This window comes from Entelurus aequoreus, linkage group LG05 (assembly GCF_033978785.1).
Source record: "Entelurus aequoreus isolate RoL-2023_Sb linkage group LG05, RoL_Eaeq_v1.1, whole genome shotgun sequence".
NCBI classification, from domain to species: Eukaryota; Metazoa; Chordata; class Actinopteri; order Syngnathiformes; family Syngnathidae; genus Entelurus; species Entelurus aequoreus.
The window spans coordinates 75387940-75412747 of NC_084735.1; the positions used below are offsets into that span (position 1 = coordinate 75387940).

The window sequence follows — 24808 nt, forward strand, 5'->3', positions numbered from 1 at the left end:
TTTGGTCAAAATGTTGCATAGATTATGTTTTACATATCATCTTCAAGCCGCTTTCTGACAGTCGTTTTCGGATGCGCCGTTTTGTGGGCGGTCTTATTTACGTGGCTCACCTTCGGCAGCGTCTTCTCCCCGTCATCTTTGTTGTAGCGGTGTAGCGTGCAAGGACGGGAGTGGAAGAAGTGTCAAAAGATGGAGGTAACTGTTTTAATGACATTCAGACTTTACTTAAATCAATAATGGAGCAGCATCTCTTCATCCGGAAACAACAACAAAGCCTGTAATGTGTCCCGTGAAAAAACATTCCACCGGAACTCTCTAATAACTAAATTTCCTTGGGTGAATAATGTGAACTCACTACACCGGTATGTTTTATGTATTAGCGCTTTCATGGCGAGTTTACTGACAGATATAAGTAAGAACTTTACACTACTTTATGTTAGAAATGGCAACAGCAGAGGATGAATGTCCCATAACAAGAAAATAGAAAAAAAGAAGAAGTTTATCGACTACGGTGTCGGCACGGACTACAAAGGCGGACGTGTGCAATTTTTCAGGATTTATGCAGATCCCAAATACAGATCAGCAGGTACCAGAAGGTAAGAAAAGTTGCTTTTGCATAATATTGCGAAACAAAACGCCAAGTAATATGTCTTATGTTCGATTCAAGAACTCCTTCATTCCGCACTCCATCCAGCTGTATAATCACTCGCCATACAGCAACAGATGATCTGTCTATTATCTGACCGCTTCTATGTTAGCTACCTCTCTTTGTCGTAATGTCTATTTTCTTTTGGATCTACTCTCTACTCTCTATGCTGCCCTTTTTTTGCTGCAGCTGTTACATATACTGTAGTACTGTACATGGTAATTGTTATATATTGTATATATTATGTAAATATAATATAATATAATAATACAATACATCAGTATATATTATATACTGTATATATAATATGTAAATATTACATATATGTTATATTTTATATTGCTACTATGGTACATTTTTATTATACTTTATACCTGCATTATCCTTTCCATCCTTACACTTTCCATCCTTTGTAACTGAGCTACTGTGTGGAACAATTTCCCTTGTGGATCAATAAAGTTTGTGTAAGTCTAAGTCTAAGTCTAAGTCTAAGTCTTACCTTACACACACACCATAATAATACTCGTATGTTTAATGCGCCGCCAATCCATCAAGCGGTGCGGCTTCATAGCTTACCAAAGTCGTACTAAAACATTTTGATAGATTTTTGAGCGCTGTGTGTAATGTTCTATATTTTCAGTGGAACATATAAAATGTTGGCGTTGTTTACTTGCCATCATATTGCAGTCTACATGTATCTCTTATGTGTGACTGCCCTCTACTGTTCACACTTATCATTACACCATGTAGCAAATAAAATTGCTTCGAGGTCGGTAAGCAAAACCAGAATCATTCCGTACATTAGGCGCACCGGGTTATAAGGCGCACTGTCGAGTTTTAAGGGGGAAAAAAGGATTTTAAGTATGCCTTATAGTCCGGAAAATACGGTAATAAAAATGTTTAGAACTGGTTGAGACAAAAATGATAAGTAAAGTTTTTGTATGTGTTGCAAAGCTTTTTTGTTCATCGTTCAGCAGAATATTAAATGGATGGCAGGTAACCCCATGTCACGTGTTGAGATGTGGCAACATGTAACCACATCAGGTTTTTAATTTGCCCTACTGTAGTACCTTCTTCCATGGCTGTATGAACAGTAGAAAGCGAGGAACGACGTACGCCATCCACGTGCGTCAGAGTCGGCCTGGGACGAGGCCTGCCGCGGCGCATGCAGGCGGGGGTGAGACGTCGGCGCCTTTGGAGATTGAGCTCCCCCTAAAAGCTTCGGTTCAGGCTCAAATGATTGCCAGCGCGCGAGGAACAAGGGCTCCGCTCCGGGGGCGAGCCACCCAGGAGAGGGCCGTCGCCTCAGGGAGATTTTCAGAAGAAAGCGGCATGGGTGGAGATGTAATAGTAGGTGGGAGATCAAGGAGGAAGGAGGGGGGTAAAGTTGATTTTGACTCCCTCTAGTTCATCTCTCCTGCCTCCTCGGCCATCCAATCATCCTTTCATGCTTTACGCCTCACTCCTCGACACGCGTGCCTCCTCTTCTTCTTTTCTATCCATCAATCCGCCCATGCCCAAGCCTTTTTTTGGACAAGGGCATGTGGATATAGGCCAGTGTTAATATGGTAACAAAGCTCTTTAGGCAGACAGATCACTCCTTGGACTGGTGAAGGCTTCTCACCCACCTTCAGGCATCGTTTTCATTCACTCCGTATATCTATTAATGATTAAACAGACCAGCCAAGTATTATTGGTGTGGAGAGCTTTTATTTCTATTTTCTGTCCCCATAATTGTTCAGCCCTTTTTCTGGGTAGCAGACCTTACAGTAATGTAATGCTATTGGTGTTTACCAAAACAAGTAGGAAAATGCAAAAACACTGTACAAAACTCACAATATGAGTACATTAAGTACTCATCATTATTTCAAGCCTGGAGTTTATTTTCCAGAGAGAATAAGATAATAGTAGGCAGCAGCTTTGTTTTAGTAGTAGTCAGCGATGAAAATGCTGTTTTGTGCTGTCATTTTTCTGGTTTAATTTTACTTTTTTGTGTCCTGCTGTTATCCTCATTGACCTGAGAAGTTCGTATCAGCAGCCACAGTTAAAAAAAAAGCTTGGTCTCTTCACAAACTCAAAAGGTCAAGTAGATGTCGGGATCGGATAAATTGATAATATAATTTAATTTATTCATCTATGTATTTATTTATATAATACTTTTTTGTGTGTATTATTAGTTATTTATTTTCTAATTGATACTATTAAATAACCGAATAAAGGAAAACTTTTTTCCCTGAATGGATATACAATTCGACATGTTTATTGTTTTTTTTAGCAAGGGACACTTGCCTTACAAGGCAGTAATATAAAGGCCTACTGAAATGACATTTTTTTATTTAAACGGGGATAGCAGATCCATTCTATGTGTCATACTTGATCATTTCGCGATATTGCCATATTTTTGCTGAAAGGATTTAGTATAGAACAACGACGATAAAGTTTGCAACTTTTGGTCGCTGATAAAAAAAAAGCCTTGCCTATACCGGAAGTAGCGTGACGTCACAGGAGGAAGGATTCCTCACAATTCCCCGTTGTCTACAATGGAGCGAGAGAGATTCGGACCGAGAAAGCGACGATTACCCCATTAATTTGAGCGAGGATGAAAGATTTGTAGATGAGGAACGTTAGAGTGAAGAACTAGAGAGGCAGTGCAGGGTGTATCTTTTTTCGCTCTGACCGTAACTTAGGTACAAGCTGGCTCATTGGATTCCACACACTCTCCTTTTTCTATTGTGGATCACGGATTTGTATTTTAAACCACCTCCGATGCTATATCCTCTTGAAAATGAGAGTCGAGAACACGAAATGGACATTCACAGTGACTTTTATCTCCACGACAATACATCAGCGAAGCTCTTTAGCTACCGAGCTAACGTGATAGCATCTGGCTCAAATGCAGATAGAAACAAAATAAATAAATCCCTGACTGGAAGGATAGACAGAAGATCAACAATACTATTAAACCATGGACATGTAACTACACGGTTAATAATTCTCAGCCTGGCAAAGCTTAACAACGCTGTTGCTAACGACGCTGAAGCTAACTTAGCAACTTAGCAACCGGACCTCACAGAGCTATGATAAAAACATTAGCGCTCCGCCTACGCCAGCCAGCCCTCATCTGCTCATCAACACCCGTGCTCACCTGCGTTCCAGCGATCAACGGCGCGACGAAGGACTTCACCCGATCACAGATGTGGTTGGCGGCTAGCATCGGCTAGCGCGTCTGCTATCCAAGTAAGTACTCTTTGTTGTGTTGCTACAGCCAGCCGCTAATACACCGATCCCACCTACAACTTTCTTCTTTGCAATCTCCATTGTTCATTAAACAAATTGCAAAAGATTCACCAACACAGATGTCCAGAATACTGTGGAATTGTTCGATGAAAACAGAGCAGTTTGTATGGTGACACATTGGGTACGAATACTTCCGTTGCCGTCGTGACGTCACGCGCATACGCATCATACATAGACGTTTCCAACCGGAAGTTTAGCGGGAAATTTAAAATTGCACTTTATAAGTTAACCCGGCCGTATTGGCATGTGTTGCAATGTTAAGATTTCATCATTGATATATAAACTATCAGACTGCGTGTTCGGTAGTAGTGGGTTTCAGTAGGCCTTTAAGTTCCTGTGTAACTTGTACACTTGTAATACATATCATCGTCCACTGGGGGAGTGCGTCTTTCATTCGAGCGCCCCTATGTGTGTCTTAGCTGTGGTCTGTAATGACAATCCCAAACAAACAGAAGAAGTCCTTAAGCGCAAAAAATATGATTAAAGAGGCGAAGCTGTATATTCATTTGCACTTTAATTTTATATTACAATTATTTATTATAAATTCCGTTAGAATGTATTCATTATTGCACTGCATAATTGTATGTAAATTAATCAATCAATCAATCAATGTTTATTTATATAGCCCTAAATCACAAGTGTCTCAAAGGGCTGTCAACACCGGAAGTATATTACCTGAGGGGGCGTGGCTGCAGGCTAGCGTTTCCAAGAGACGTTTTCTAAATTCTTTGCATGCATGTTGTGGAATTTTATATTACATACTTGATTATATTAGTGTTAGTAAATTGTCCTAAATCAGTTTTTTTGAGTTATTTCTTTTTCAGAATATTAGATTTGTATTTTTGTTGTTGTTGTAATCATCCTGGCCTAAGCGTTGATAATAATCTTTGTGATTATTGTGAGAAGCTTTATTTTGTTAAACTGTTGGTGGGTTTACAATTATTGATTTCGAATAAGAAATATTACTGATTCTGTGTTAATATTTGAATATGCGCCATGTCCCTCTGTAGTGGAAAATGGTTGGGGACCACTGCTTTACAAGACAGTATTTAAATCCATGTGTAATTCGTACACCTGTAATGTATACCCTCGTCCATTGGGGGCGCAATTTCCGTTTAATGTCATGAGAGAAGAAGACAGCAGACCAGCGCGGCAACTGTTGAAATGTTCCTTTTGTCAGCAGGTAAACAACACTTTAAACATTTATTTGTAGACATATTTATTTGTTGTTTTTTTTGGTGGGGGACCACTGGCTTACAAGACAGTATTTTTAGTCCCTGTGGAACTTGTACACCTGTAATACATACCCTCGTCCACTGGGGGGCACGCTTTCCGTGTATTGTCATGATGAATGTATAAAATAGGACAAGATCAGTGCTGCAATTGTTAAGTTTTTCCTCTTGTTAACAGGTGAACGACGTTTACAACATTTATCTGGGGAAACACACATCTCATTCCTGATTAGCAATCACGAATACGCAACGTTTAGTAGCACAAATACAATTCAATGTTTGTGTGAGCTAGCAAAGATGGCGGCTGCTAACAGGCCTACTAGCTAAACATGGCTAATATTTTACTGAAATATGGAACTAGATGCGCCTTTTCCGTAAGAGAGTGTATCTTGCGCTTTATGGTGAAGTGCATGACTACCATAATAATGTACAGCTGAGGATGAAGGTTGTTTAAGCCAAAATAATCGTATATTTACGCTACGTTTTATTAGCGCTAAACGCTAAATCAAAGTACTTCCGGGTTTGCATTTCCGGTTTAGAATGGCGAGGTTTTTTTAAAATTCAGATTGGTTTTATTTGAACATATATACAGTTTCAAAATGATGTGTCACATTGTTTACATTTTCTTTACAACATGTCCAAAAAGGAGTAGGAAGAAGCAACTCAAGATTTCAAACCTAAATGAGGATTTTTGTTTAGACCTGCAATTGACTGAAGTGATTGAAATCCAAATGTTTACACTTTTTTTTCTGTGTTCATTGACAAGGAGCATTACATAACTGCCAGAAGAGGAGATGGCAGATGGAATGACTTTTAATCAAGGTATGTTTTTGATGTTGTTAACAGATTAACCACTTTTAAAGTCATTGTTATACTTGTAAAGCCTAATTCAAGCCCTTAATGAAGATATATACAGTTACAAAATGATGTGTCACATTTTTACATTTTCTTTACAACATCTCCAAAAAGGAGTAGGAAGAAGCAACTCAAGATTTCATACCTAAATGGGGATTCTTTTTTTTTAGACCTGCAATTGATTGGATTGAAATCCAAATGTTTACATGTTTTCTTCTGTGTTCATTGACAAGGAGCATTATATAACTGCCAGAAGAAGAGACAGCCGATGGAATTACTTTTAATCAAGGTATGTTTTGATGTTCTTAACAGATTAACCACTTTTAAAGTCATTATTATATTTGTAAAGCCTAATTCAAGCCCTTAATGAACATATATACACAGTTTCAAAACGATGTGTCACATTTTTACATTTTCTTTACAACATGTCCAAAAAGGAGTAGGAAGAAGCAACTCAAGATTTCATACCTAAATGGGGATTTTTATTTTTTTTTAGACCTGCAATTGATTGGATTGAAATACAAATGTTTACATGTTTTTTTTCTGTGTTCATTGACAAGGAGCATTATACAACTGCCAGAAGAGGAGATAGCAGATGGAATAACTTTTAATCAAGGTATGTTTTTGATGTTGCTAAGAGATTAACCACTTTTAAAGTCATTATTATATTTGTAAAGCCTAATTCAAGCCCTTAATGAACATATATACTGTTTCAAAACGATGTGTCACATTTTTACATTTTCTTTACAACATGTCCAAAAAGGAATAGGAAGAAGCAACTCAAGATTTCATACTTAAATGAGGATTTTTTTTTTTAGACCTGCAATTGATTGGATTGAAATCCAAATGTTTACATGTTTTTTTCTGTGTTCATTGACAAGGAGCATTATATAACTGCCAGAAGAGGAGATAGCAGATTGAATGACTTTTAATCAAGGTATGTTTTTGATGTTTTTTACAGATTAACCACTTTTAAAGTCATTATTATATTTGTAAAGCCTAATTCAAGCCCTTAATGAACATATATACACAGTTTCAAAACGATGTGTCACATTTTTACATTTTATTTACAACATGTCCAAAAAGGAGTAGGAAGAAGCAACTCAAGATTTCAAACCTTAATGGGGATATTTTTTAGACCTGCAATTGATTGAAGTGATTGAAATCCAAATGTTTACATGTTTTTTTCTGTGTTCATTGACAAGGAGCATTATATAACTGCCAGAAGAGGAGATAGCAGATGGAATTACTTTCAATCAAGGTATGTTTTGATGTTCTTAACAGATTAACCACTTTTAAAGTCATTATTATATTTGTAAAGCCTAATTCAAGCCCTTAATGAACATATATACTGTTTCAAAACGATGTGTCACATTTTTACATTTTCTTTACAACATGTCCAAAATGGAGTAGGAAGAAGCAACTCAAGATTTCATACCTAAATGGTTTTTTAGACCTGCAATTGATTGGATTGAAATACACATGTTTACATGTTTTTTTTCTGTGTTCATTGACAAGGAGCATTATATAACTGCCAGAAGAGGAGATAGCAGATGGAATGACTTTTAAACAAGGTATGTTTTTGATGTTGTTAACAGATTAACCACTTTTAAAGTCATTATTATATTTGTAAAGCCTAATTCAAACCCTTAGCATTTTTCTCTCATTTCCTAAACCTGTGTGCAAGTCCCCAAAACTTTTACTCCAAAAAATCCAACCAAGAAAAGCATTCAATGGCGCGGAACCACACCCTCGTTCTGATCCTTTTTTACTAAGTGATGATGTGAAGCCCACGGGCCACGGCACGCTCTGACTGATATGTGTGCTGACACGTCGAACGGGGGAAAGCGGCGTAGCGCAGCCCCTGGCAACCAGGAGAAACATGCTAATAGCGAGGTGCATTAGTGCACTCACACACGGCCCCGCTAATCGGAGAGGACATCCGGCCTCGCTCTCACTCTCAGAGCAAAGAGAGCTTCTGCCATCAGCACCCGCTTCCATTATTTTAAGACATTCAGTGCATATATTTTGTGTCACTTTTGATTGTGATGTAAAAAACAACCACATGCATGCCAGAGTAATATATGCTTTGGATCACTGGCCGAAATTAAAATTCTGCAGTGATCAAAGTCCTGTTTCCAAACACGTTATAATACTCCAGTTTTAGCACAAGAAAATAACTGTAGGAATGAAAATGCATATTAAAGAACGTACGCTCAGCAAATCTGCACTCATTAAAAAAAAGGCTACAAGAACATCCTCGCGCTTCTCCTGCACTTCCAAATCCCCTTAGTCCTCTGTCGGAATGCTGGCGTAAAAGTTTGAAGGAATCAATTTTCACCGCTCAATGCTTACGTTTTTCCCCTTTTCTTTTTCTTGGCTGGCATAGTAAATATGTTACTGGATTAAATCTTCAAAGAATATGTGAAGAAGCTGAAACATTCACTATAAAGCAGTAGAATTTTTACATTTTACAAGGTGAACGTCACAAGCTGAACTAATCATTGTACAGTAGATCCCAACGATAATTAATAATAAACACATACCCGTAAAAGGCCCTTAAAGTCTTCTATTTGAATACAACCTCTCATTGTTAATAAACACATTTTACATTCCATTTTACACAAAATTACAATACACAGTGTGGTACTTCCAAAATGTGCAGTTACCCAATATCAAGTCTTGTCAAAGTGTCTTCTTGCTACAAAATGTTGTATGTGAGACAGCAACCTCTGCTGGATTGACAGCTGCATCACTTTTTATACAGCAGGCGGTGCCATCAAACTGCTTTTCATTTAAGTAAAAAAATATATATATATATTATTTACAATTTAAAGCAAGAAGACAATGTAATGCAATTTTATTTATAGAGCACTATTTGTACACAAGGCAATTCAATGTTCTTTACAGAAAATTACAAGAAAGCAAAACAGAAATAAAATGATCATACAAATAATCATAATTAAAATTAAAATCTTAAAATATAATAATCATAAAAACAACCAACTTCAAATGAAAATCAAAGAGTGTTAATAGATAAAATACTTTCAACTGTCATATGCACAATTAAATAAGAGTGGTTTCTGCATTGATTTGAACATTGCCAACATTGAGGCCTGTCTCACATGTTCTGGAAGACTATTCCAGATTTTAAGTGCATAAAACTGGAACGAAATCAGTGAAAAAAGAAATCCGTGATTATGTGGCGCAGCAAATTCAAAACCGCAAATGAAATAAATCTATCACTAACACAAAAATTCCAGCCAGTGTAGCATCCAGCATCCAGGCATGTGAAATGTCCGTGAATACATAGATTTTTGCGTTTTTTTAATGAAATATCAGAAAAATACGATCCAAACAAAATGTGTCAAACGCTCGCATCAGCTGCAGGTACTTGCTGTTCCTCTTGCCTAAACGCCGCACTGAGTTGCAAACGGGGAGACGATCAGGAGCAGCAAACCAACCTAGCCACTAACCATCTAGTGTACTTTTGATTGATTGATTGAGACTTTTATTAGTAGACTGCAAAGTACAGTACATATTCCGTACAATTGACCACTAAATGGTAACAGCCAAATAAGTTTTTCAACTTGTTTAAGTCGGGGTCCACGTTAATCAATTCATGGTAATTCATTTTGCCGCCTCCGTTTGCTCCTCATGTCACAACGTTGGCGGCTGCCCACTTTACCTCTAATCATACTGTTATTATTTATCAGTAGCCAGCGAGAAGGTGAATTTTTGACTCTACGGATGTAAACAGAGGTCACAACACCAGAAGTATATTACCTGAGGGGGCGTGGCTACAGGATAGAGTTGCCAAATGGGAAACGTTTTCAGAGTTCCTTGCATGTATCATATGGAATTTTACATTACATTTTCAATGATAATAATGTTAGTAAATTATATACTAATGAAACAACAAATTATGTGGTACATAGCATGGGACATGTAAGTGTCAAAAAGACAGCCGAAAGAGGTTTGTAGATGAGAATAAATCTAAAAGTAAAATATAGTGTAGATATGCACCTGATTGAAGGAAATATAGTTTTGATTTTCACATTTTTCTTACAGGGCTTGCGTGGCAGCATTTTGTGCCGACAGAAGTTTTCGTCTTTTTTTTTCCTCAAAGGGTGCTCTCACTTGCCTTAATTATTTATAGTAAAATGAAACATTTTGTTGCTTTTTACTCATAATCAGTTATCACAGTTCAAGGAAATAGACAAAAAATCAATCTACAAGAAAGAAGAAATGTAATCTAATAGAATGGGAACAATGTGGTTTAAAATGTGTAATTTGACCGGAATCTTTGGGACAGATAGGCTTCTAAAGCTGCACAAAATTTTAATTTTAAACCGTTGACAAAAGTTAAGTTCAGCAGGCATTAAAGAACTACCTGCGCTCATTGGTTTTGCTTTTTCTTTGGCTGTGTGCGTCTTTATTGCAACATTTATTACAAATTTAAGTGTAAAACAATCTATGATTGTTACACTTTGTATCTACACAAGCCTTTTTTAAGTTTTGTTATTAAGTCTTGAAAACTTTTTACTTTTAAAGAATTTTGGGAAGTGAAACACGCCTTGGCCACGCCTTTGTAATTCACCGTTAAAGCAAGAGTAAGTCTGTTATTGTTTTCGCCTTTTACTGTTAGCAGTGGTTAACCTCCTTTTGCACTTATGTAACAGTTAAACTGTTACTTAAAGCATTTCCTGCACAGTTAAGGCTGCTGTATGTCACGAGTAGGTGGCTTCCACGAAGGCGCTTGCGTTCGAACAAGTAGCAGGGCCGCCCTCTTCCGTGTTGCAAAAGCAGTGTTTGAAAAAGCATAATTTAATGTGAGTGTGAATGTTGTCTGTCTATCTGTGTTGGCCCTATGATGAGGTGGTGACTTGTCCAGGGTGTACCCCGCCTTCCGCCCAAATGCAGCTGAGATAGGCTCCAGCACCCCCCGCGACCCCGAAAGGGACAAGCGGTAGAAAATGGATGGATGGATTTCGATTTTGCAACCGCAGCAACCATTTTTAGATAATTTCTTTCTAAGCCATTAATTTTATTCTGGCTGAACTTTTTTTTTTTTTTTTTTTTTTTTTTTTTTTTTTTTCATAATGTCTTGCCCAGCTTCTCGGGCAAATCATATAGCAGATGTAGATGCCCATATCGGCTGTTCAGATTTACTTTACAAAAGAGAAGTGTAGGATACTTCTCTTGTTGCCTTACTTGTATTTTGACTTTATTAAATGTATTTATATTATCATTTGGTGCAGCCGGGCCGGAGCAGGAGGGGATAGAAAGAGAGAAAAAGGAAGACAGAGGGGGGAATTGTGGGGACAAGAGGGGGATTAGACAGAGAGCTGAACTTTTGAGCTGTTGACATACAGAAGCTTTAATAAAGGTTGTATTATTATGATGGTGACCGTTTGTTTCTTGAAATAATCATTTATATTTTGAATATTTAATCTGGGGGTGTGGGGAGGATGATATCGGAACAGATTATTGTCTATCATCTCTTTCACTGTAAAAAAAAAAAAAAAAAAAGTTCATTGTAAATTCACAGCAAATTAACTGGCTAGTAATTGCATTACTTTCACAGTAACATATACTGTAATTTACTGTCAAATATGTTCACAGCAATTTACTGTAACTGCAGAGCTGTGATTCTTCAGAATAAAGTTACAACTAAATGCTGTAACTTCAAAGTTGTGATTTTATAGTTAATTACAATTGTAACTTTACAATTGTAATCATATTGTTACTTTCTTGTCTTAGATCTACTGTACATTGTTTGATTGATTGAAACTTGTATTAGTAGATTGCACAGTATAGTACATATTCCGTACAATTGACCACTAAATGGTAACACCCGAATAAGTTTTTTAACTTGTTTAACGGGGTCCAAGTAAATCAATTCATGGTAAGTAAATCAATTCATGGTAATGAGTGAGTGCAGCGTAGTCCACAGGACCCTTTAGGAGACAAATTAATTTGTAGTTATAGTCATTTGTTGTAATATTACAGAGGACTATAATGACAGTATTTTACTGTGAAATAACAGTCGCTGTGAAATATAAGAATATCATATTTATTTGTTGTTTTGTCATTTTTTGTAATGTTCAAGTACATTTTGATTACAGTATTTTACTGTGAAAAATACAGTTAAATATTGTGAAATCCTGGTAAATTTTTATAGTGTACAACTGTAACTGCATTTCGATTATGTAAAAACATTAGTTTTTTCGATGATGAAGCCACCATGGAGAGACAAAATCTTTGTGATCATGCCAGCTGAAAAAACTTGTGGATTGAATGACGAGAATGCAGAGCTATAATATATTTTTAATACCAAAAGAAGCCGTCAAATCCTTGGGTACTTCGAGTTTGATGATCAGGAATCAAAGAATCACCATTCCATTTGATTTCATCGGTCAACCATTGGGATATTATTAACAACTATCAAAGAGTTTCAAGTGAAACCTTTTTCTGCCATGAACCCCCCTCCTGCTTGCCGTTCAGCTACGCTTGGGGGAATTAAAGAAAAAAAATAGCATTTCATTAAAAAAAAGCGGGTGTGCATTATGAACGCTAAGTGATTAAAGTTTAATGATAAATTACAGTGGCCTCAACAGGTCTTAATCTCAGGTGCCTTGCCAAAAGTCTTCGATTGCTACAAACCTCAGGTGGAACAAATACTAACTGATATCAAAGCGTATTACTTTATTTGGAATCAATAAGACTTTTTTTTGTTGGTTTCATTCAAATGGCTTATGAGGCCTTCAGATCAGTCTGGGTGCTCATTAAGCTCATCCCAGCGTTAATGTCATCAGAGCTCATCGATCCATTATTTATGACTCAGAAAGGAATACAAAGAAGCAAAGGAGTCTACATCTTCACTCTCTAAGATCAATGAAGCCTGCTGTGCAATCTCTTCATTTGCTCATGCCACTGAAAACAACCCCCAAATTTCAAAAGTAAAGTAGTTAACATAAATCATTTTGTATGGTTACAATAGATGGAGGCTTTGTTTGGGGTTTTTGGTTTTTCCCAGTGCCTGCCTGTCATGGGTTAATTCTGAAGTGTATTAGGCCATTCTAGTACTTTTTATTGTTATTGTTTTATTAGTACATATGGTTTTCTACACAAAAATTCATCTATTTTATTCTTCTTCTTCTCCAGATTTTGGCACGTTCTACCTTCCACATTTTTCACCCGATTCAAACCGTTCCAACTTCAAACTCTTCAGCCTATTCGAGAATTGCGGGCTTTCCCTTGACAAATTCCAAAAATTCCCAGATTTCACAGAATTCCAGCTTTTCCGGGACATTTTGCCCATTCAAATTGAATTAGACATTTTTCAAACTTTCGCCATTTCCACATTTTTCAAACTATTCATACCATTCCACCTTCAACACATTTCACCATTCTAAACATTCAAAGTACTGTTTTTCCCGAGTTAAAAAAAATTCCAGGATTTTCCAGAATTCCTGGTTTTCCAAAACCCTATTTCCGCCCTTTTTTCTGGCGACTACTCCTTCCACATTTTTCAACGCATTTCAACCGTTCCACCGTCAAAACATTCCTTTTAATCAGGACAAAAAACAAAGTTGTTTTTTGAACTGGAAAAATTCCCGGTTTTCCCGAAATTCCAGGAATTCCGTAATACAATTTACTACTTCAACATTTCTCCACCGATTTGAAAAATTTCAACACCAACCATTTCAACTTATTCAGACCATTCAAGTTTATTTTACCGTTTTCAAAAAAATTCCAGATTTTCCTGAAATTCCCTAATACCATTTACTACTTCAACATTTCTTGACCGATTTAAACAAATCCAACACCAACCAATTCAGCTCATTCAAGACATTCATGCTCCTAATCATTTTTTTTTAATTCCCGCTTTTCCCAAAATTCCAGGAAGTTCCCATTAAAGTGAATGGGACATTTTTCCAAGTTGCACAATTCCCACATTTTTCAACCTATTCAAACCATTCCAACATGGCCTACTGAAACCCACTACTACCGACCACACAGTCTGATAATTTATATATCAATGATGAAATCTTAACATTACAACACATGCCAATACGGCCGGGTTAACTTATAAAGTGCAATTTAAAATTTCCCGCTAAACTTCCGGTTGAAAACGTCTATGTATGATGACGTATGCGCGTGACGTCAATCGTTGAAACGGAAGTATTCGGACGCCATTGAATCCAATACAAAAAGCTCTGTTTTCGTCTCAAAATACCACAGTATTCTGGACATCTGTGTTGGTGAATCTTTTGCAATTTGTTTAATGAACAATGAAGACTGCAAAGAAGAAAGTTGTAGGTGGGATCAGTGTATTAGCGGCTGGCTGCAGCAACACAACCAGGAGGACTTTGAGGTGGATAGCAGACGCGCTATCCGACGCTAGCCGCCGACCGCATCGGTGATCGGGTGAAGTCCTTCGTCGCACCGTCGATCGCTGGAACGCAGGTGAACACGGGTGTTGATGAGCAGATGAGGGCTGGCTGGCGTAGGTGGATAGCTAATGTTTTTAGCATAGCTCTGTGAGATCCTGTTGCTAAGTTAGCTTCAATGGCGTCGTTAGCAACAGCATTGTTAACCTTCGCCAGGCTGGAAAGCATTAACCGTGTATTTACAGGTCCATGGTTTAATAGTATTGTTCATTTTCTGTCTATCCTTCCAGTCAGGGGCTTATTTCTTTTGTTTCTATATGCAGTTAAGCCCGATGCTATCACGTTAGCTCCATAGCTGAAGTGTTTCGCCGATGTATTGTCGTGGAGATAAAAGTCACTGTGAATGTCCATTTCGCGTTCTCGACTCTCATTTCCAAGAGGATATAGTATCCGAGGTGGTTTGAAATACAAATCCGTGATCCACAATAGAAAAAGGAGAGAGTGTGGAATCCAATGAGCCAGCTTGTACCTAAGTTACGGTCAGAGCGAAAAAAGATACGTCCTGCACTGCACTCTAGTCTTTCACTCTCACGTTCCTCAACCACAAATCTTTCATCCTCGCTCAAATTAATGGGGTAATCGTCGCTTTCTCGGTCCGAAACGTGAGGAGCCTTTCAACCTTTGACGTCACGCTACTTCCGGTACAGGCAAGGCTTTTTTTTATCAGCGACCAAAAGTTGCAAACTTTATCGTCGATGTTCTCTACTAAATCCTTTCAGCAAAAATATAGGAAATATCGCAAAATGATCTAGTACGACACATAGAATGGATCTGCTATCCCCGTTTAAATTTAAAAAATTCATTTCAGTAGGCCTTTAACACATTCCACTCATCCTGGACATTCAAACTAACACTTTCCCAAGTTCCAAACCAAATTCCGGTTTTCCCGGAAATTCAAACTCTTCAACATTCAAACCATTCCCACATTCAAACTATTCTTACATTTATACTACATTCTGTCAGCATTTCAGTTTAACTGCAGCATTGAAACATTCACACGCAATTCCTTCAGGAATAGCCTCTTCTAGTTAATATTTATTTTTCTTCTAAAACTTGCATGCCCCTGTGTGTTCGTACCTATGTAAGCTGTTGGAAATGTGAATTTCTCTTGGAGATGAATAAAGTACATATCAATTTAGTAACACAAATAATGTGTGTCAAAATGTTTGGATAAGCACTCACTAAGTTATTAAAGGCCTACTGAAAGGAATTTTTTTTATTTAAACGGGGATAGCAGATCTATTCTATGTGTCATACTTGATCATTTCGCGATATTGCCATATTTTTGCTGAAAGGATTTAGTATAGAACAACGACGATAAAGATTGCAACTTTTGGTATCTGATAAAAAAAAGGCTTGCACCTACCGGAAGTAGCGTGACGTAGTCAGTTGAACATATACGCAAAGTTCCCTATTGTTTACAATGATGGCCGCATGAAGTGAGAGAGATTCGGACCGAGAAAGCGACAATTTCCCCATTAATTTGAGCGAGGATGAAAGATTTGTGGATGAGTAAAGTGCAAGTGAAGGACTAGTGGGGAGTTGAAGCTATTCAGATAGGGAAGATGCTGTGAGAGCCGGGGGTGACCTGATATTCAGCTGGGAATGACTACAACAGTAAATAAACACAAGACATATATATACTCTATTAGCCACAACACAACCAGGCTTATATTTAATATGCCACAAATTAATCCTGCATAAAAACACCTGCGTGTTTGTTATGCTAGCTCCTAGCTCCTCTGCTAGCTCCTAGCTCCATAGAACACGCCAATACAATTCAAACACCTGATCAACACACACAATCACTCAGCCCAAAAGACCGTTTACCTAACCCAAGGTTCATAAAGCTTATATATTTTTAAAAAGTTACGTACGTGACGCGCACATACGGTCAAGTTATCGAATGTTTAGCAGCCAAGACTGCATACTCACGGTACCTGATATTCAGCTGGGAATGACTACAACAGTAAATAAACACAAGACATATATATACTCTATTAGCCACAACACAACCAGGCTTATATTTAATATGCCACAAATTAATCCTGCATAATAACACCTGCGTGTTTGTTATGCTAGCTCCTAGCTCCTCTGCTAGCTCCTAGCTCCATAGAACACCCCAATACAATTCAAACACCTGATCAACACACACAATCACTCAGCCCAAAAGACTGTTCACCTAACCCAAGGTTCATAAAGCTTATATATTTAAAAAAAGTTACGTACGTGACGCGCACGTACGGTACGGTACGTGTTATGCTAGCTCCTAGCTCCTCTGCTAGCTCCTAGCTCCATAGAACACGCCAATACAATTCAAACACATGATCAACACACACAATCACTCAGCCCAAAAGACCGTTCACCTAACCCAAGGTTCATAAAGCTTATATATTTTAAAAAAGTTACGTACATACGCAAAAAAAAGCCAAAGCTGCATACTCACAGTAGCACGTCTGCGTCTTTGTCATCCAAATCAAAGTAATCCTGGTAAGAGTCTGTGTTGTCCCAGTTCTCTACAGGCGTCTGTGTATCCAAGTCAAAAGTCCTCCTGGTTAGAGTCTCTGTTATCCGAGTTCTTCCATCTTGACTGCATCTTTCGGGAATGTAAACACAGAAGCGCCGGCTGTTCTCGACTCGAAAAATACGTCCATTTCGCACCGACAACTTTCTTCTTTGCTTGCTCGGCTTCCTTCTCCATAATGCAATGAACATGATTGAAACAGATTCACGAACACAGATGTCCAGAATACTGTGGAATTATGAAATGAAAACAGAGCTTTTTCGTGTTGGCTTCAATGTGGAAGGCATACCCGTGTTCGCCGGTCTACGTCACGCGCATACGTCATCCTCAGAGGCGTTTCGAACCGGAAGTTTAGCGGCAAATTTAAAATGTCACTTTATAAGTTAACCCGGCCGTATTGGCATGTGTTATAATGTTAAGATTTCATCATTGATATATAAAATATCAGACTGCGTGGTCGGTAGTAGTGGGTTTCAGTAGGCCTTTAAGCCTGTAGTTTGTGGAGCTTATTTATTAGTATTCTGCTTGTTGCAATCCGAAATCGATGCATTTCAAAGTTTTTCTCAAAATGTGTTTTTAAAAAGAGGGTTATATAGACTTAGACAAACTTTACCCTAACAACACCTACAGTATGTTGGGATGCTATTTGTGGATTTTAGTTCAGCTTTTAAAACTGTCCTCCTGAACATGTTGGCACTGAGGCTCCACAATCTGGGACTGTCTACAGCACTCTGCAGGTGGTGCAGATAGGGGACTCAACATCTTCCCCACTGGTCCTTAAAGGGGTCATATAATAATTTTTTTCTACATTTAAAACACTTCCTTCTTCCTAAATAACAGGTAATGGTGGTTATTTGGTCAAAATTTGGTCAAGGCTCTTCCTGATCGTCTCTTCAGGATGCACCGTTTTGTGGTCAGTCCTATTTACATGCCTCCACTTCGACTGTGTCTTCTCTCTGTCAGCCATGTTGTAGTTTTTAACGCTTCCATATGGAGTCTACAGACAGGTATAAGTTACGTCTAGACGCTATTTTGTATTAGAAACGGAAACCGCAGAGGATGCATTTGCATGTAAGTGTGCCCCACAACAAGAGGATAGAGAAAAAGAAGGAACTTACTGACCACTACAATGGCAGACATGCGCAAATTAATCTCTTTGGGTAAAACTTTACCATATATGCATTAGGGCTGCAACTAAAGATTATTTTGATAGTCGATTAGTCAACGATTATCTTAACGATTAGTCGGATAATAAAGCGTACACATATTTAATGGCTCTAATTTATCCATCGACTTTTGAATGCAGCTTATTTTAGGCAAGTGCTTACAAACAACAAATATGACTAATTCATTCATTAATATTTATTTATACTGTAACTGTGGTGCTCATTCAGCTGTTATAAAACTGAAAATGACTAATAAAATGTTGTCCATTCCAAGACCACATGTGGTTCAGAAGCAGTTGATTTGATATTAATTTATAGCCAGTGTGTTTTCATCCTAAATTATATCCAGCCTAAGACGATCGGGACCTAAGAAATCAAAACAATCTGTTTGAGTTTTTTTGTGCTTGATGGTCTTCAAGGGATTCTTTTCCAAGGGCAGATTAAGAAAGATATTGATTTTTTAGTTATATTGCACATTTAGTGAACCTGTTGTTAAAGGTCAGATTGATGTTTGCTGTTAAGAACTCAGCAGGTTGTAGTCATCAAGTGTTGATGTACAGGAAGCCTCAACAAAAGTCCAAAAACAGATTCTGCTCCACAATTCCTGTATAAAAATGTGACAAAAACAGTCAACTGATCATTAAGATGTGATGATTTTGTAAATTCAAAGCACAAAGTAGGGTTGTCAAGATACCAATAATTTGGTACCGGTACCAAAATGTTTATCAATACTTTTCAAAACTTTTAAAAATAAAGTGAACTACAAATAAAGGCAATATTGGCTTTATTTTAACAGAAAATCTTACAATACATTAAACATATGTTTTCTATTGCACTTAAATAACAATTTTAAAAGGTTAAAATAAAGATTAAACAAATTGGGCTTTTGTTGTTGCACTCACAATGTACAATTTTCCGTATTACATATAGTCTGCCATAATCAAGGATTAGATTAGAATATATTAAAAAGCTTTATTGACATTTTATTAAATGCTTCATAATTTATGGTTGCCATTCCTGGTCTGTGCTTTAAGAAAAATACAATTATTAGTAAGTAAGAAAAACAAAACTATGGATAAAAGTACACAGATAAGCCATGTAGCAGGCAAAACACGCATTGTTAAAGATAAAACCCAAATTGTAGCAATTTGATACAAAATTCAGTCATTTACTTGCATTAGTTGACGCTAATTGGGCAGTTTTAACTCCGCTAATATTTGGCATCAAGCCAAGCATCTGTGTGCGCGTCTATGTATCTACATGTGCACAGCAGGGAAGCTGGTTAACGATGTTATGAGAGTAGCGTACAGTATGTCTGTTTGCGAGAATGGCAAAAAGAGAGTGGGAGTGCGTGCGTGTGCACTGCGCAGTAGAGTGATAAACGGGTCTGGTTGTGTCCTGCAAAACTAATAATATAGCGTTTGTCATGACTCGGCGGCTACGTCAGTGTGACCCGAAAGCGGAGCTTAGCAGACCCATTGGCGGGTAAAGTGAAGGGCGTTACCCCGGACGAAAACATAGGTCATTCTTCCTCTCCTCGATGTTACTGCTTGTATTACCCTTTGTGTGTGCGTTTTGACACACTCAACATCATGCGCCTCAGCTCTGTAGTCACTGCCGCACAGCAGCATAAACGGTATCAGTAAATTTTCAAAGGTAGTATAGTACCGTTTCCAATTGATTAGTACCGTGGTACTTTGTTAGTACCGGTACACCATACAACGCTAGCACAAAGTTTAGACCTCAACGCAATCATTGATCCCAAACTTACTAGACATTTTTTCGCTCTTAGAATGTCCTCCTTGCATTTCACCTTCATTTCCGTCGTTCGTCTTTCTGCCATCTTGTCAAAACTCGATCAGCACCGATATCACCGGCGACGGAGAACGAGTCGAATTTGAATTCATTGAGGGATTTACGTGCTGCGAGGCTTGTCGGGTAATTCTGTTAACAAAAGGTATCCTTAGATGGAATTAAATATTTATCTGCTCTATGAATAACAATTGGAGAGGAACAGGGGTGGTGGGGAGGAGGCACTGTTTACTTTTTCGGGGTATGCTGAGGAGGAATCTGTTCTGCATCTCCGTGAGCTGATTGTCAGGGGGAGGTGGGTGTCGGAGGGGTTGTCGGTGACCAAGGGACCATTCCATGTGGCGCTAAACTGTGTTTCACACTCTAATCCGCCACAGGAAAGGACGCTCAGCGGGGACTCGGCTTGATGTCCGACCTGAAGCCCGGGCGCCTGCTGCTTGTTTGCAGGGGGCCCGATCCGGCCATGACCCCTGTAATGGTTTCTGTGGTTGGAACCACTTCCATAGTCACATGAGGTGAGATTACATGATGGCTGAGGGTCCCAAAAAGACAGTAATCACAAAGCAGAAGATTAAGACAGCAGTTTATTTCTTGTTTTTGTTTGATGTTCAACTAGATGTATTTTTATGAAAGTGACCAGAATAAGAAAGAAATTATCATTAGGATTTCTAAGATCAGTTGATGTTTGAACTACTTAAGACCTGTGAGGAATAACAGCATGAAAATATAATGGCGTTACTAACATTAGTGTTTTCTAATAACGGCTAATCTTAATCAGATTTTCTCAAACTGTGGTTCGTGTAGCACTAGTGGTACGTGGTATGCCAAAGAATCACTTGATTAGAGTAAAGTTATATTTCCCATATTTAAACAGTGTGTAATGTTACAGTGGCCAAAAATATATATACTTGTAAAACCTCTGCCTTGTTTTTAATGTATACTTAGGCCTACTACACTACTGTATTTTAATGTTGGTCATTATGTTGTTATGTGGAAAGCCAAGTTTTTTCTGAGGTGGTACTTAGTGAAAAAAGTTTGAGAACCACTGACCTGAATAATTGCTGTTTCGATACAATACTTCTTTAAATATCTTTCTGCATCTTTATACCAATAACTTATTCATATCTATTATTTAGTTTATTCAGATTTTTACTGTAGTTTATGCACACCACTGTTTGCAGATGGCTTTCGGGCAGCTTCTTTAGCAGTGCAGGCATCTTCCTAGAGCAGGGGTGTCAAAATGTATTCCCACGCAGGCCGGACTGGTAAAATCATGGCATAATAATTTGAAAATAAAGACAACTTCAACATTGTCTTACTTTGGTCAAAAGTAGAACAAGCACATTGTGAAAATATTTCTTACTTCAAATTACTTGAAAGTTCTGAGGAAAAAATTGGTGCAGTTTTAAAACACCGTGAAGAACACAATGAATCTAGACTTTGTCTCAGTGTATTTACAAAGCCAATAGACTTTAAGCACTTCTTGTTTAGCATTCTCATTTTGGCAGTTCAATATTAAAGACGTATTTGGAAACCAAACGAGTGTTTTCTCAAAGCTTCCCATTAGTCACATCCACAACTGCCACAACACATTCAAATATTACTATTATATAATAAACAAAACAATTGTCAAAATGACACCATTATAGCCGAAATAAAGGTAACACAACTACAAACTTAATTAATGTGTACATGGTAGATTTAAGTATAAAATAAAATAGAATAAACAATCATTGTAGAAACACACATTTGTACAATGGAGTTCAGTGTGCACATCGTGCCGTCAACCAATTGCGAGCGTTGCACGGAACTCTTACTACAAAGACGATGGTCAAGTTGACTTAAGTCTTTGCATATTACCATTTCATTATTTTATCTGTTGAGTGGATAATTTACAATTTTTAAAAAAAGGATTGTCCACTAGTCACAACAGGAGCAGCTGATTGCTTGCACCTGCGCTGATTGGAGTAGCGGCAGCCAATCCAGAGAGCGCTTAAAGTCAGATGACACGTCATCTTTAAACAGTGTGATGTGTGATGTGGGTTACACTGTTCTTGCTATTGCGACATCCAGTGGACACATTTAGAACAGCAGTTTTTTCATTTAAAAATTGCATCTAATTTTTATAGTTAGCAAACTCATTTTGCAGGCCGGATTAAACCTTTTGGGACCATTCGTTTGACACCTCTGTCCTAGAGGCTTTTTAAACACTGTTTCAGGCAGTTCGAATGCCTGATAAGGTTTGATGTGTTAAGCGCAATGTTTTATTCCCCTCCTCGTGAAAAATGTTTTCTGAACATTTGGTACAAATAGCACGCAAAATGTCTTCCTCAGAAACAGTGAAGAAGTCCCACACGATTGACACATTGTTTATGTACAGTGAGCTCAGAGGAAGTTAAAGGGGAACTGCACTTTTTTTTTTAATTTTGCCTATCACTCACAATCCTTACAAGAGACAAGAAAGAAAAATGTTTTGGTTTTTTTTGCAGTCGAACATGTAAAAATCAGCTCGTTCTAGGTGACTAGCAATGCAGCTAATAGGAGCAACCAATTCTACCTCTAAATCATTTCAAAAATGCATCTAAAAACCATCACCAATACTTCATTTACGTTCTGTAACCTGTATAATAACCAAGCTACATTGTTATGTTAAGAGTGAAAACTGAGGAACTCTTTTTCTAGCGTAGTAACACATCTGTGTGCTTCAATATTAGCCGTAAAAGCTAAATATGACAAGACATAGGTTAGCTTCTGTGTCAGTACAAAACGGGGTCGAGTTTGCAATACACAACACAATGCAATTAAACAGCAATTTGTACTGACTGAAAAACATGAACAATCACATACAGTATATTAGCCCACATTTCATGTTTTGTTTGTACTCCGCTATCTCAACAGCTTATGCACTTTAGTTGTAATAACACATGACGTGCGGCGTGTATCATGATCAATATTAAAATGTGACTCACTCGATGGACAGTTGTGCGTTTGGTCCAGCTGGCCAGGCAACGTTTTTTCTGGTTTATTTGGGGTAAGCACTCAATTTATATCCAAATACCTTGGCTCCAAATTCCACATGTGCAGCTTCGTGTCACGCCGAGCTCACTCTCTCGGCTTCCGTCTGCTCCATCATTTCAACCTTCCTTCGTGCTCGCTTCTTTAACCAGCAGTTCATCCTCCATATATTCAGCTTCATAAAGATAAGTTTGCGAATGCCATGATTAGAACACACTCGCATTTGTTTCCGGAAGTAGGAACACACAATTTGTTGCCAGAAGTCGGACGTGCGCTGCTATTTAAACGAAAATCAATGTTTGGAAGAAGTCAGTTCGGGTCATGCTTAAAATGACCAAAATACGGTAAATATTGTACATATATAACATATTGTTATAAACGTGTCTATTACAACATTATATATATATTTACTTGCAGTGTGTATATAAAACGTTGGAGGGTTTTGAAGGCTACAACGGTGACTCCCATTAGCCGCATCTTCCAACCGTATTTTATCATCTCTAAAATCCTATAAAAAAAAGAAAATAAAGACATGTGTTCTTGTCTTTTATAATGATTATGAACTATAGGCAAAATTCCCAAAAAAGTGCAGTTCCCCTTTAACAATGGGCAGTTTACAGCAAGAAAATTAGTACTTGATTTGCTCACCCTAACTCACCTACAATACAGTATGTGTAATCTTATCAAAACTATTTTTTATGTTATTAGATTTATTGTTATGACATGACAATGCTTTATCTCGGTCTGATACGTATCCGCCCGGTATTTATCGTGCACACCTCGTTAAAAATACAATACCAATGTAAAATGGACTCATTAGTTTGCATAGGAGTAGCGTATATAATGAAAGGCAACTTGTACAACTTCCCCCTGTATGCCTCTTACAGATAGAATGATATAGAGCTCTTGCTGTAATTATCAGAGCGCTAATGTATATTTATATACAGAGAGTGCAGCTGGCAGAGGCTGGGAACACTGGTTAAGCAAATTGGTATTTAACTGGAAACTCGCTGGCCTAGGAGCGATGCATTATTCATCACCTAGACAAGAAAGTAGCACTTCTTGCATCCCCTCAGCAGCAGCAAAAGCAGCAGCATCCTCCAGAGCACACATGGAAGCAGAGTGAAGGCGGACACACGTACACACATTTATATACAGTGCAGTATATGGGCCAGAGCAAGAAAGCAAGTTTGTCCGCATGGAGCCAATCCCCAAACACAAGCCCCCAACCAATCCACATATACACCAATTATTGGTTCCCTGTCAGTTTGAAAGGTACTACTGATGCCTTACTGGCTCAGCAGCCCAGCTTTTATTTTACTCCTTTTTTTTTTTACTCCCTGTCTGTTTAGCATTTTCTTATTTTTTTACACCTTCTGTTCTGCTTAGTGTGCCGTGTTTACAGTTAGACACCTATATCCAGTCACACCTGCAGCATTACATTTGAGTTCATTTGCCAGGATCCTTGCTTTTATGGTTATTTTTGCGCAATGCCACATTATTATTTTTTTTATTATTATTAATATTATTATAATGTGATTGTAGTTTGCATCGTTACATATTGCATTGCCCTTTTGCAAAACAAAATAAAACAATACAGTGAAACATATTTAAATTGGTCCCCCTTACTGTATGTCCACAACCCATTTGTTGACAAATAAAACAAGTCCCGGTCCACTGTGTCCTTCTGTTTACAAAAAAGTGGCCGCTTAAGTCAGTGTTGACATCCATAGTGGACCACTTTTGTTGACATGAAATATGACAGCCCAATTGATAATTTGTATAAAAAGATTGGTCCATTTATG

The 24808-nt window shown here is 37.9% G+C and overlaps 1 long non-coding RNA gene across 3 annotated transcripts in view; it reads left to right on the forward strand.

The window, feature by feature from the left end:
- Positions 1-5051: 5051 nt before the first annotated feature.
- The window catches only part of LOC133651045 (uncharacterized), a 39708-nt gene continuing 19951 nt past the window's right edge, over positions 5052-24808 (forward strand). Inside the window, exons 1-9 of one of the 3 annotated variants that reach the window (XR_009826363.1) lie at positions 5072-5126; positions 5942-5997; positions 6264-6319; positions 6591-6646; positions 6912-6967; positions 7236-7291; positions 7549-7604; positions 17851-17923; positions 20366-20503. This is a non-coding gene — a long non-coding RNA (uncharacterized LOC133651045). Of the gene's footprint in view, positions 5127-5269; positions 5354-5941; positions 5998-6263; positions 6320-6590; positions 6647-6911; positions 6968-7235; positions 7292-7548; positions 7605-17850; positions 17924-20365; positions 20504-24808 lie in introns of those variants that run through there. The other 2 variants (XR_009826362.1, XR_009826364.1) reach the window with 2 other exon arrangements.